Raw genomic sequence first — 13,233 nt, 5'->3', positions numbered from 1 at the left:
TCCTCGGCCCAAGAGATGTAAATTACAACAACGCTGAGATTCCATCTCACTCCATAAAGAATGCCTGTTATCAAAAAATCAACCAATAACAAATGCTGGCAGGGTTGTGGGGAAAATGAAACCCTTCTCCGCTGCTGGTGGGAGTATAGACTGGTGCAACCACGGTGGAAATCAGTGTGGAAATTCCTCCAAAAACTAAAACTAGAGGTTCCATTCGACTCAGCTATTCCCCTTTTCGGTATCTTCCCAAAAGAATTAAAAGTACAGGGGCAGGGATTTAGCTCAGTGGTTCTGCTGACTGTCTCTCAAGTGCAAAGACCAGAGTTCTATCCCCCGTACCAAAAACAAAAAACAAAAAAGGGCCGGGGATTTAGCTCAGTGGTTCCGCTGCCTGCCTCACAAGCACAAGGACCCGAGTTCAATCCCTGGTACCAAAAAAAAAGAATTAAAAGTATCATACCACAGCAATATATGCACACCACACCCATGTTTATAGTGGCACAGTTTGTAATAGCTAAATCTTAAAAACAGCCCAAATGCCCATCAAACGAAGAATAGATAAAGAAGATGTGGTTTTTTAATACAATGAAGTACTACTCTGCTATAAAGGAGGATGAGCTTCAGATATTTATAGCTAAATGGATGGACCCTGAGACCATACTCTTAAGTGAATGGGCTGAGGATTTAGCTCAGTGGTTCTGGAGCCTGCCTCACACACGCAAGGTCCCGACTTCGATCCCCAGTAAAAAAAAAAAAACAAACTCTTAAGTGAAATAAATTGGACACACATGTTTAAATATCACACTGTTTAACGTGAGAAACTGAAAGTGTAAATAAAGACCAAAGTGTATAAAAGATATTGGGAAATGGGAAGAAAATGTTCAAATGAGCAGGAAACAGGGAAAAAGGAAAGGACAAGGGAAACAATGGAAACAAAGCTCTTGTAAACAAGGAGGGGAAGAGGGGTTGAAGGGAGCAAAGGGAAATGGGAAGAAAAGAAACAAGATATAAAGGTACAAATTCTCTACGATGATTGTTATCATTATGTATATCTAAAATGTACGAATAAAATAAAAAATTAGTTTACTGTAACCTCAGCACTTGGGAGCCTTAGACAGGAGGATTGCTCCAACTCCTAGGCCTGCTTGGACTACTCAGTATATAAAAAAAAAAAAGTCTCAAAAAAAGTTTAGTATTAAGTTTTGTGTGTGTGTTTATGTTCTGAGACAAGGCCTCACTCTGCAGCCCCAGCTACCCTAGAACTCAATCCTCCTGCCTGAGCCTCCTAAGTGCTGGGATTACAGTTATGCCCCACCACCCCCAGCTTCTAGTATGAATTTCTTAATGCCATCAACTTCTTTGGCTTGTACTGTCCAAGGCTTTCAGAGTTTGGAAACAAATCCAGTTTCCATGCATAAACCAGTGAAAGGGGCAGGGGATTTAGCTCAGTGGCACTGCGCCTGCCTCACAGGCACAAGGTAATGAGTTCGATCCCTGGTACAAACAAAAAAAAAACAGTGAAAGCAGGCAAGTAGGGCCAGGTCATTCCAGCCTGTGCAAAACAGTGTTTTCTACTGAGAACGTCCTCCATTCTTGGCCATCACTGTTTAGGCATTCCAGACTCTTCCTTTTCCCCTTTCTTCCTGGCTGTCATGTCTACCCTGGGACCCAGGTCCATCCTATACACCCTTCTGAACAGCCCCCTGAAGGCTGGCCTCCTCTCCTCATAGGTCACGCATTTGTCTCAGAAACCACCTGAAAGGACAAGGCTAGTGGGACTCACAGAGGAACAGAAATGTCATATAGGCTGTCTCCCAAGCTGCAGAAGCAATCTTTCTTTATCCAAGAATTTCTTAGGGCCAAAAGCATGGGGCCTGTTCTGCTCATAACAACTTCTAAACAACCCACCAACTTTCCTCACCCTCTGCCCTAAACACACAGCACTCAATGGCAGCATCCTGGGTACAAGAGTGTCTCCTAAGACTTAAAATGAAAAACAGCACCATTTAGATCATAAGATTTTTTTAAATGACAACACATCCACAAGTAAGATCTATATTTAGATGCACATTTTTAAATTGTATACCTGATAACCAAATATGTACATACAATGGGTAAAAGACTGTAATTCTGACCAACAAAAAAACTCATAAAAGAAAAATGCCCAAATGCAAGAAGAAAAAAAATTGAGTTGACAATAAAAAAGTACACAGTAAATGCTGTGGATTTTTTTGTTTTGGTACTGGGAATCAAACTTGGGACCTTGCGCTTGCAACGCAGGCAGCAGCACCACTGAGCTAAATCCCTGGCCCCCAATGGTGTGGATTTCTGACACAGTGCACTGGGAAGCAGCACATTTTCTTAGTCAGGCCCAGAGTAACAACCCACCAGCAGGAGATGCAGGATGGCTAAGTGCTTACCCTTCAGGGAATTGTGAGTGGCCCAGGACAAAGCATCTATTATGCTTCTTAGCTTCTAAACCTAAACCAGACCTGGTCTGGTCTGGTTGCTGAGGCTCTGCAGAGCAAGCCTTTCTAAGAAACAGCTGTGCTAAAGCAATCAAAAAGGATGATGTGTCCCCATCATTTCCCAAAGAAGTCTAGGGGCTAGTGTTGGCGCATGCTGGCTCTGACATCCGATGTAGCCTACCCTCTTCCTAGGATGGTAGTGCTCTCAGCACCCACTCACTGAGCATTGTGAATAGGTGTGCAGTCAAGGTAGACTGCCCCAAGCCTGGGACCACCCCATTACCATCACTACCAGCTGCATGATCACCCTGGGGATGTAGCTGTGGCTCTTCAGGTGGCTGCCCCCACACATCAAGCATTTACTGCCCCTCTTGCCACCACAGAATACCACAGAAATTAGAGCAAAGCAACACCAGGAAAAGCCCACTCAGGCCTTGGCCAAAGTGCAAAAACCACTCGAACTGGCCCCTCTGACAAGAAGAAAAAATAGCTTCAGGTCAGAGGGGCTGCTGGGTGATCCAATCCTCAGAGAAACAGTCCTTCTATCAGGAAAGCTCATCTACAGATTAGAAATACAGGTTGCAGCCACATGAGAACAGTGATCCACACAGGCCCCACCCACCACAGCAACCTGTGTGCTCTACACTAAATTCTGCTTATTCAGATTCAATCTAATATTTGATGTGTCAAAACTCTCAGTAGGGGCTGGGGATTTAGCTCAGTGGTGCCACCACCTCCCTCGCAAGTGCCAAGGTCCTGAGTTTGATCCCCAGTGCCAAAAAAAAAAAACTCTCAGGAACCCAGACACAGGAACACATACCTGAAATCCTAGCTGCTCAGGAAGCTGAGACAGGAGGATCTCAAATTTGAGGCCAGCCTGGACAACTTAACAAGACCCCGTCTCAAAATAAAACTGAAAGCTGGGAGTGGTAGCACATGTCTGTAATTCTAGTACTCAGAACGCCAAAACAGGAGGATCATCTCGAGTTTAAGGCCAGCCTGAGCTACGTAGCAAGACCCTGTCTCAAATAAACAAAAATAAATAAATAAAACTAAAATGAGCTGGGGATGCAGCACAGTAGTAGAGTGCCCCTGGGTTCAACCTACAGAAGGGGGGCAGGATTTAGCTCAGTGGCACCGTGCCTGCCTCGAAAGCACAAGGTCCTGAGTTCAATCCCCGGTATGGTGGGGGGGGACAACACAAGAAACTATAGGATGGGGTGGGGAGGAAGGGGGGGAAAGGGAGAAGAAGAGGAGGAGGAAGAAGGAGAAAGGGGAAGAGGGCTGGGAGGAAGAGGGGAAGAGAAGAGAAGAGGAGAGGAGGAGAGGAGGAGAGGAGGGAGAGGGGGAGGGAGGGGAAAGAGGAGAAGAGATCAAGATCCCAGGAAGGACTTCAGTATACAAAGGAACAAATCTTGGCCCTATGGGGGACTGAACCTAAGGCCTTTGCACTGACCCACATCCTCAGCCCTTTTAAAACTTTGAGACAGGCCGGGGATTTAGCTCAGTGGTTCTGCCTCCTGCCTTTCGAGCATAAGGTCCTGAGTTCAATCCCTGGCACCAAAACAACTTTGAGACAGGATCTTGCTAAGTTGATAAAATGCCCAGGCTGGGCTCAAACTTTCACTTCTCCTGCCAGAGCCTCCCAGAGCACTGGGATTACAGGTGTGTGCCACCATGCCTGGCTCACTGGGTCACTCTTCACCTCTTCAAGGCAAGGTACAAAGACTATGTGAACATACCTGAGGCAAGAGCCACACAGGAGGAAATGCATGTATGTGTGATGATGTTTGAATTCCAGAAGTTAAGCTGTAAGGCACTGTCCACCAAGGGCACACATCCTGATATCAGAATATCAACATTCTGTTCAGGCTCACTGGGAATGAGTCAGGAGCAGTCAGCCCAGCACTGACCTTCTCCAAACCTGTCAAGGTGTTGAGAATTAAACCACTCTTGTGGCAAAGACAGATGCAAAATATCTTTTTTTTTTTTCTTTTTTGGTACCGGGGATCAAACACAGGACCTTGTGCTTGCAAGGCAGGCGCAGTGTCGCTGAGCTAAATCCCCAGCCCAAGGTATCATCTTGACATCAAGGCTGCTTTAATAATCCCAGCATTAGATACAGAATGTCTCCCCAAAGTCTCACGTGTTCACAGGTGGAGCCTTTGATTCATCCATTGACGAGTTCAGTAGCTGTGCTGTTTGGAGATGGGGGCCTAGCTAGAAGTAGGTCACTGGGGGCATGACCTGGAAAAATGTATTCTTGTCTCCTCTTTCTCCTTGTCCCTTCTCTCTGCTTCCTGGCTGCCATGGTAGAACATCTTTTCCTCTGCCAGGCCCTTCTGCCATCCTGCTTCTGCCTTGGAGGCAGCAGATCATGGACTGAAACCACAAGTCAAAATAAACCTCCCCTTTAAGTTTTGGCTATTGGGTATTTTGTCCAGCAATGGGAAAGTGACTAAGACAGCCAGCACTAGAGAGGATAGGGCAGGAGGACTCCCATGAGTTTAAGGCCAGCCTGGGCTACACAGTGAATTCAACACTAGCTAGGTTTTGTGGGACAGGGTCTCCCTATGTGTCAAATTCTTCTTTCTTGTTGGTGTTTTGTGTTTGATTTTTTGAGACAGGGTCTTGCTATGTAATTCAGGCTGACCTCGAACTCACTATGTAACGCAGGCTGGCCTCAAACTCACAGCAATCCTCCTGCCTCAGCCTCCCAAATGCTGTAATTACAGGCATGTACCACTACACCGGGCTCTGTATCAAACTCTTTTTTTTTTTTTTTTGGTACTGGGGATCGAACTTAGGACCTTGCGCTTGTGAGGCAGGCATGGGAACAACTGAGCTAAGTCCCTGGCCCTATATCAAACTCTTGATACGGAACCAAAGCCTCCCGGCCCCTCCCATGTCATTGGGCCCCAGGGTCCTCCTAGCTCTCCTGCCGCCATGGCTGACAAGGAAGCAGCTTTTTTTTTTTTTTTGGTACGGGGGATCAAACTCAGGTCCTTGTGCTTGGGCAGCAGGCAGTGAAACCACTGAGCTAAATCCCTGGCCCTAAGGAAGCAGCTTTTGACTACGCAGTGGAAGAACATGTGATCAATGAGGAGTATAAAATATGGAAAAAGAACACGCCTTTTCTTTATGATTTGGTGATGACCCATGCTCTAGAATGGCCCAGCCTAACTGCAGTGGTTTCCAGATGTAACCAGGGATCAAACTCAGGACCTTGCACTTGTGAGGCAGGCAGCGGAACCACTGAGCTAAATCCCCAGCCCTGACATACATTTTTTAAGAATGGGTTTACTAACTTCACAGTGGCATAAATCTACCCTGCGGATGTTATACAAAACTGTAGCAAATACCTAGAAGTTTAGAATCCGAAGTTTCATCATGATCATGAACTCTCACATTCAGCTGATCATCAATTATCAAAAATTCTTGGGGCATTCAAGATGAGAGGAATCATCCCCTTGCCCCCACCTCTGGGTGCCTGGGATTGAACTCAGGGCCTTTACACTGAGCTAGTATCCAGTCCCCCACCCATTTTTTTTTAAGAGGCCTAGGAAGGGGCTGGGGATTTAGCTCAGTGGTTTTGCCCCCTGCTGCACAAGAGCAAGGATCCAAGTTCAATCCCCGGCACCAAAAAAAAAAAAAGAAAAAAAGAGGCATAGGAAGGACTAGGCAAAAATTTAAGAAGTGCACACTCAAGTAGTAGAGTGCAGGCCCAAGAGAGGTTAACAACAGTTTGGAGCTGTGAATATTTATGTGTTTTTGGCAGTGGAAATCTGGATTTTGTCAATCTATAGTCTTGTTCTTAGTTTAGAGGGTGGGAGAGGATGGCCCACCCATAGAAAGATAATGGTCTTCAAAAAAATGGCTGGGGATTTAGCTCAGTGGCACTGTGCCTGCCTGGCAAGCACAAGGTTCTGAGTTCGATCCCCAGTACCAGAAAAAAAAGAGAGTGGTCTTCATAGGAGAAACCTCATTTTGCTGGGCGTGGTGGCACACATCTGTAGTCCCAGCACTGGGGAGCCTTTAGCAGGAGGGTGAAGGTGAGTTCAAGGTCTGAAACTCATAACAAGACACTATCTCCAAAAACCAAAAGAAATCAAATTGTAATATGCAACATAATCAGCTAGAAATTGGGAAAAGGATTGTTGTGCCTTCCGAGGTTCTGATTCAGTATATGTGGAATAGATCCGAGAATCTGCATTGCTTTTTTTTGTTTGAGACAGGGTCTCACTATATATATGTAGTTTACGCTGACCTTGAATTTGTGATCCTCCTGTCTCAGTCCAAGTACTGGGATTACAGGCATGTGAGCCAAACCCAGCAAAAATTTTCATTTCTAACAAGTTCCCAGATGATGTTAATGTTGTTGGTCCAGGGACCACACTTTAAGAACCTCTGCTTTATATAGATAGATTAATCATTCTGAGGAAACACACACCATGTTAAGCTCAGACATGTTTCAGGATTCCTTGTTTCTACAGTAGAGAATCTCAAACTGGCATTCAAGAGCCTACAGAAGATGAGTGTGGTAGCACATTTCTGTGATCCCACCACTTGGGAAGCTGGGACAGGGAGACTCCCACAAATTCAAGGCCAGCCTCAACTACATAGCAAGATCCTATTTCAACCAAAACAAATGCTGGGCATGGTAGCGCACACCTGTAGTTCCAGCACACAGGAGACTGAGAGCCGTAGTTCACTGCGACTTTGAGGCCAGCCTGGGGTATATAGGAAGGTACACAAAAAAGACCCTGAAGAGTCTGTTTATAATCTGTTTTCTATGCTCTCCATTATGCTTTCCCATATCCAGTTATTTCAGGATTTTAATTCCAGTTCTGTTACTTAGTAGTTGTGTGATCTTAGGCAGATTGCTTATTTTCCTAAACCTCAGTTATCTTCATTTTCAAATTGGAATTCTTCATAGTGGTGGGTTTTTTGGGGTTTTTTGAGACACGGTCTTGCTCTGTAGCCCAGGCTAGCTCCTACTGCCTCGCCCTCCCTAGTGTTGGGATTACAGGTGTGTGCCACTCTGCCTGACCATAGTGTTGTGGTATTGCCATTGGGGGATTTTTATGTTTTTACAGGGGAGGGGTTGAGATAGGGTCTTGCCAAGTTGCCCAGATGGGTTCAAATTTGTGATTGTTGTGCCTTGGCCTCCCAAAGTGCTGGGATTGCAGGTATGTGCTACCATGCCCATAGTTGGGGTTTGTTTTTGTTTTATTTTTTCACTGTGTAACCCTCGCTGGCCTCAAACTCATGAGGATCCTCTTGCTTCAGCCTCTTGAGTGCTGGCAGGGGTATACCACCACATCTGTAGTTGTAAGTGGCTAACATGCTGTTATTTTTTTTTTTTTCATGCTGTTATTTTTGAGACCTGCTTAGGTCTTATCCCTTCATGAATGCTTTCTTAATTACAGAAATAATCTTTTTTAATCTAAACATTTTTATTTATCTTTCATACATTATATTTATATATTTTTTCATACATTATCTTTCATACATTGTATATACAGTATATATACAATATTTCATATATTATACATTATATATTCATACATATATGTTGCCTAGTATTAGTATTTGTAGACATGACTAATGGCTCATGGCTTTCTGAAGTCACGAATCATGTCTTGGGGCAACCCACTTTCTGGTCCCCCTTCTGTCTCTCTTAGACAGAAGCTTTCTTTCTCCCAATAAATTTCTCCTACTCTTAACCTCCATTGTTCCTAAAATTCATTCTTCGATTTTAGAGAACGTGAACTCACCTTTCAGATATCTAGTAGGTTTGAGAATTACATCTCTTCCCCTATATCATTTTGGAGGTCTTCCACCAAGATTACTGGTCAGAGATGGCATCCTACTAAAAGATAACAAGAGCTTTCTGTTTTTTTGGTACTGGGGATCGAACTCAGATCCTTGAGCTTGCAAGGCAGGCGGCGGAACCACTGAGCTGAATCCCAGCCCAAATAAGAGTTTTCTTTATGTCATTTAATGTCTTGGGATCAGACGGAGGTATCTGACTGAAAGACTATTCCATACTAAGATGGACATAGGCTGCCAAACTCCAAGCAATCATACAAATGGAACCAATGACAAATGCGGTAGACTTCTTTTACCAGGATTCAACAGATGGACCTTGTAAACGGCTTATAACTACTAAACTACACAATACAACTTCTATGTTGGATTCTGAAGTCCCCTGGACCTTCTCCTTATCCTCTTTGTGGGAGGCTATTACTAGTTCCTCCCGGTGGAAACCCTTATTGGCTATATTCATAGCAATCCTGTTGACCTTATAATTTGGCCCATGTATTAACTGTTTCTTTGGCTTTGTCTCCTCCAGACTCAAAGCTATATGGCTACCAAGATGACAATGCCAGGCACCTATCGAGGCCCTTTAGATAGATTCTCTGTAGAGTAACTCCTAACTGCTGATCACAATTACAACCCTCTTTAGCTGAAAGTAGCCAGAATGGTCATTGCCCTTTGCCCCCTCATAACAGTTAGGGGTACTTCTTCAGAGGAGGGAATATTATAGATAAATAAGTTAATTAGATATCTTGTTGGCAGGTAGAAAGGGCCTCCCTTAAGGCACCAGCCCTCCAGGAGCCAACACACCAAGGAACCAACATGGAGAACAATTGAGACACATTCACTGGTTAGCATTATAAAAATGAAAAGAAGTACTACTTCCCTTAGAGACAGATAGCAGTGACTGATATTCTAAATGGGAAATTCCTTGTATGTGACTTGTCTTCCCATTTGATTCCCATTTAATCAATATTGCCTGGGTGACTATACTTGTAATCTTATTGGTTGGTCATGGTTTTTGTCCCACCTCATGCCCACCTTGTAAATTTCCATTGGGTCTTATAGTTTTGTCCCACTTTGTACCTGCTTCACCACATGGCTTTGCTGTATAAAACATCTTTGAAAAGTGGAGTGGGTGGCCAAACTACTTTCTGGTCCTCCTTCTGTCTCTTTTAGGCAGAAGCTTTCTTTCTCCCAATAAATTTTTCCTACTCTTAAAAAAAGAAGAAAAAAATCATGTCTTAATCATCTTTGTGCTCTGACAGCATTTGGAACAGTGTGTCCATTGATTAGGTACTTAGTGACATGTCTGAACAATTAGCACACCTAACATCCTTCCCTCCCCTCCCCTCCCCCAGGTGCTGGGAATTAAACCCAGGGCCTGGCAGATGCTCTTATCACTGAACTACACCCCCCAGCCCCTCCTTTCCCTTTTAACAAAGGTTCTAGTAGTCAAAAATATTACTGTATCTTGCAGTTGTTTTCCTTCTAACCCTTTGTAAAGAGTGCATAGCTAATCCACCTTTTATTCCATTAAACTTATTTTCCAAAGTCTAAAACCCAAAACTCTTGATCCACCTATCCCAGCCTCTCAAGTGATGGGATTACAGGGATATACCACTCTCAGCCCTTCTTTTAATTTTAAATTTCACTAAAATTTAATGTTTTGTCATTCAGTTATGTAAACAGGGCACCTCACTTTTCAAAGGCAAAAGTTTCAAAGGTAAGCTAAGAATAGCAACTTGACATTCTTTTCTTTTTTTTTTTTTTTGGTACCGGGGATCGAACTCGGGTCCTTGCGCTTGCACAGCAGGCAGCGAAACCACTGAGCTAAACCCCCGGCCCTCCTTTCTTCATTTACGTTCTTCAACAATGTCCCAAAAACCTATCCAGAACCCAAGCATCAGTGCATCTTTGTATTAAGTTATTTGTGATTAATAAACATGCTCACAGTATAAAAGTATACTCTGAAAATATAAATGAAGAAGCAGCATAACTCCCTACTCACTAGCTGTGGGCTGCACAGAATACAGTATGAAAAGGCAGGGAAGGGGAATAACTTCACCATGGAGAAAGCTGGCAAATGCTGCCTCAGCCAGGTGATCAAAGTCAACATCAACAATGATCCATCCCTTTGACAGAATGGCCCTTTGATGTGATATGATGAAAATGACATTTTACCTCCCTGCTCCTCCTCCCAAACCCCCAAAGCCCCAGTCTAAGAATAAGGAAAACATCAAAAAAATCTCAATAGAGGGCATCCTATAGTACCAGACAGGTACCCCACAAAACTGTAAGGCCATCAAAAAACAATGAACAGGGCCGGGGATTTAGCTCAGTGGTTTTGCCACCTGCTGTACAAGCGCAAGGACCCGAGTTCGATCCCGGTACCAAAAAAAGAAACAATGAACAGGGCCAGGGATTTAGCTCAGTGGAACTGACCCTGCCTCTCAAGTGCAAGGTCCTGAGTTTGATTCCCAGTACTGAAAAAAAAAAAGGACTTCTGAAAAACCATCATAGCAAGAGAGCCTAAGAAGGCACAATGACTAAATGTAATGCACCCTGGATGGTCTCCTAGAACAGGACACTACAGTAAAACTAGGGGATTTTGAACAAATTGCAGATTTGGTTCAATATTTTTTTTTTTTTGGTACCGGGGATCGAACTTGGGACCTTGCGCTTGCGAGGCAGATGCCAGAACCACTGAGCTAAATCCCCGGCCCGACTTGGTTCAATATTTATAACAAACATAAAATCCTAATTTAAGATGTTAATAAGGCCTGAGAATGTGGCTCAGTAGTACACCACTTGCTTGGCATGCACAAGGTCCTGGGTACCATCCCCAGCATTGTGGCTACTCAGGAGGTCAAAGCAGGAGGATCAAGTTCTAGGGGAGCCTGGACAACATGATGAGACTTTGTCTCTTATAAAAAGAAAATAATAAAAATAATAATAATAGGGCTTCCAATGATAGCGCTAGCAAGATCAAGACACTGGGTTTCACAAGCGCAAGGACCCAAGTTCAATCCCCAGTACCAAAAAAAAACAAAAAAGCAAAACAAGACACTGGGTTCAATCCCCAGTACTGCAAAACTTCAAAAACAAACACAATCAGTATTTCATGTTTGTTTTAGTTTTGTTCTGTTTTTTAGGGTACTGGGGATTGAACCAAGGGCCTTCATCATGGGCTATATCTCCAGTCCTTTTATATTTTTTTAAATTTGAAGATATGTTCTTGCTAAGTTACTAAACTGCCCAGGCTGGGCTCATACTTGTGACCCTCCTCCCTCACCCTACCAGAGTACTAGGATTACAGGCGTGTGCCATCACACCAAGCAGCAACTTCCTTCCAAATGGCTTAGCAAGAGGCAGGGTGTTTGGTGGCACACACCTGTAATCCTAGCATTCTGTAGGCTGAGGCAGTAGGATCACCAGTTTGACCTCAGTCTCAGCAACCTGGCCAGACTCCATTTAAAAAAAAAAAAAAGGCCAGGTACAATGGTGCATACCTATAATCCCAGCATTCTAGGAGGCTGAGGCAGCAAGACCACAAATTTGAGTCCAGCCTATGCAACTTAGTCATTTAGCAAGACTCTCAAAATAAAAATTGTAGCTGGGCATAGTGGTGCACATCTGTTGTCCCATCACTCAAGAGGCTGAGGCAGAAGGACTGCTACTAATTTGAGGCCAACCTGAGCTATATAGTGAGTTTAAGGCCAACTGGAATACAAAGCAAGATTCTGTGTCAAAAAAACAAAAACAAAATAAAAATTAAAATTAAACAGCTGGGGGATGTAGCTCAGTCTGAAGGCCCTGGGTTCAATCCCCAGAACCACCAAAAAAAGAAAAGAATGAAAAAAGAGGGAAAAAAAAAAAGAAAAATAGAAAAATAACACAGGTGAAGAAGTAGGGAACATGGGTATTTGTTGTACTATTTCAAAATTAGAGACAGAAAGAATTCCCTTGGTCTGAATAAGCTCCAGGAGGGCAGGGCAGGCCTGCCTGATTCACATTTCCCACTGCTAGCAGAACCCTCCCACCCCAGCTAACCACTCCTGTGTTTCTATGGAACTCTTCCTCCTCCCAGGCTTCTTTCTGGCCTTTAGCAAAGTTCTATTGGGCATATTACTCCCCAACCAGGTTTTTTCAACAAGAAACACTTTGTAACCACCTCTTAGGAAAATACACATGGACTCAAAATGTTCTTGCCCTATCTCAGGCTGAGGGAAATTCAAAATATTTCCAATTCCCTCCTAATTCAAAACTGTGATATTCTAGTAGTAAAATCTCTGCACATACCTCAATTACTTCCTCAGCTTAAATTCCCAGAAACTGAACTGGTGACTCAAACAGTCTGCCTCTCTGAATACACACTGGGAACTTATCCTCCATCCCTCCTAGGCAAAAGTAGGACTGTACATTCCTAGCCCCAACCAGTCCTCCAACTCAGCACTGCATTCTCACTTGTTGATCTAGCAAAGTAGTTCTTCTTTATTGTGGTAAAATATTTAGAACATAAAAGTGACCATCTTCACCCCCCCACCACCACCTTTCTGCAGTACTGGGAATTGAACCCAGGGCTTTCTGCAAGTGCTCTGATCCTGAGCTACGTCCCTAGGGCCCCCTTCCCTTTTGTGTGTGTGTGTGTGTGTCGCGCGAGCATATGCTGGAGATTAAACCCAGGGTCTCCTGCATGCTAGACAAGAACTCTTTTAACATTAAACTACATCTCTAGTCCTGGGCTGGTTTTTTCTTTTGTTTACAGTATTGGGATTGAACCCAGGGCTTTCATACTCAGCTACAGCCACAGCCATTTTTTAAATTTTAAGACAGTGTCTCACAAAATTGCTAACTTGCCCAGACTGGACTCCACATTTTAATCCTCCTGCCTCAGACTCCCAGGTGGGCAGGTATAACTAACCATCTGATCTTATCCATAGAA

The 13,233-nt window shown here is 43.9% G+C and overlaps 1 protein-coding gene across 2 annotated transcripts in view; it reads right to left on the bottom strand.

Moving 5' to 3' along the window:
• Positions 1 to 13,233, bottom strand: part of Pdpk1 (3-phosphoinositide dependent protein kinase 1) — a 90,042-nt gene that overhangs the window by 69,363 nt on the left and 7,446 nt on the right. The gene's annotated exons all lie outside the window — the stretch shown is intronic.

This window comes from Heterocephalus glaber, unplaced genomic scaffold (genome assembly GCF_053883595.1).
Source record: "Heterocephalus glaber isolate CG9 unplaced genomic scaffold, H.glaber_assembly_v1.0 deba00001781, whole genome shotgun sequence".
NCBI classification, from domain to species: domain Eukaryota; kingdom Metazoa; phylum Chordata; class Mammalia; order Rodentia; family Bathyergidae; genus Heterocephalus; species Heterocephalus glaber.
Note: the sequence above shows the minus strand (reverse complement) of the source record. Positions and strands in the feature narration are given on the sequence as shown.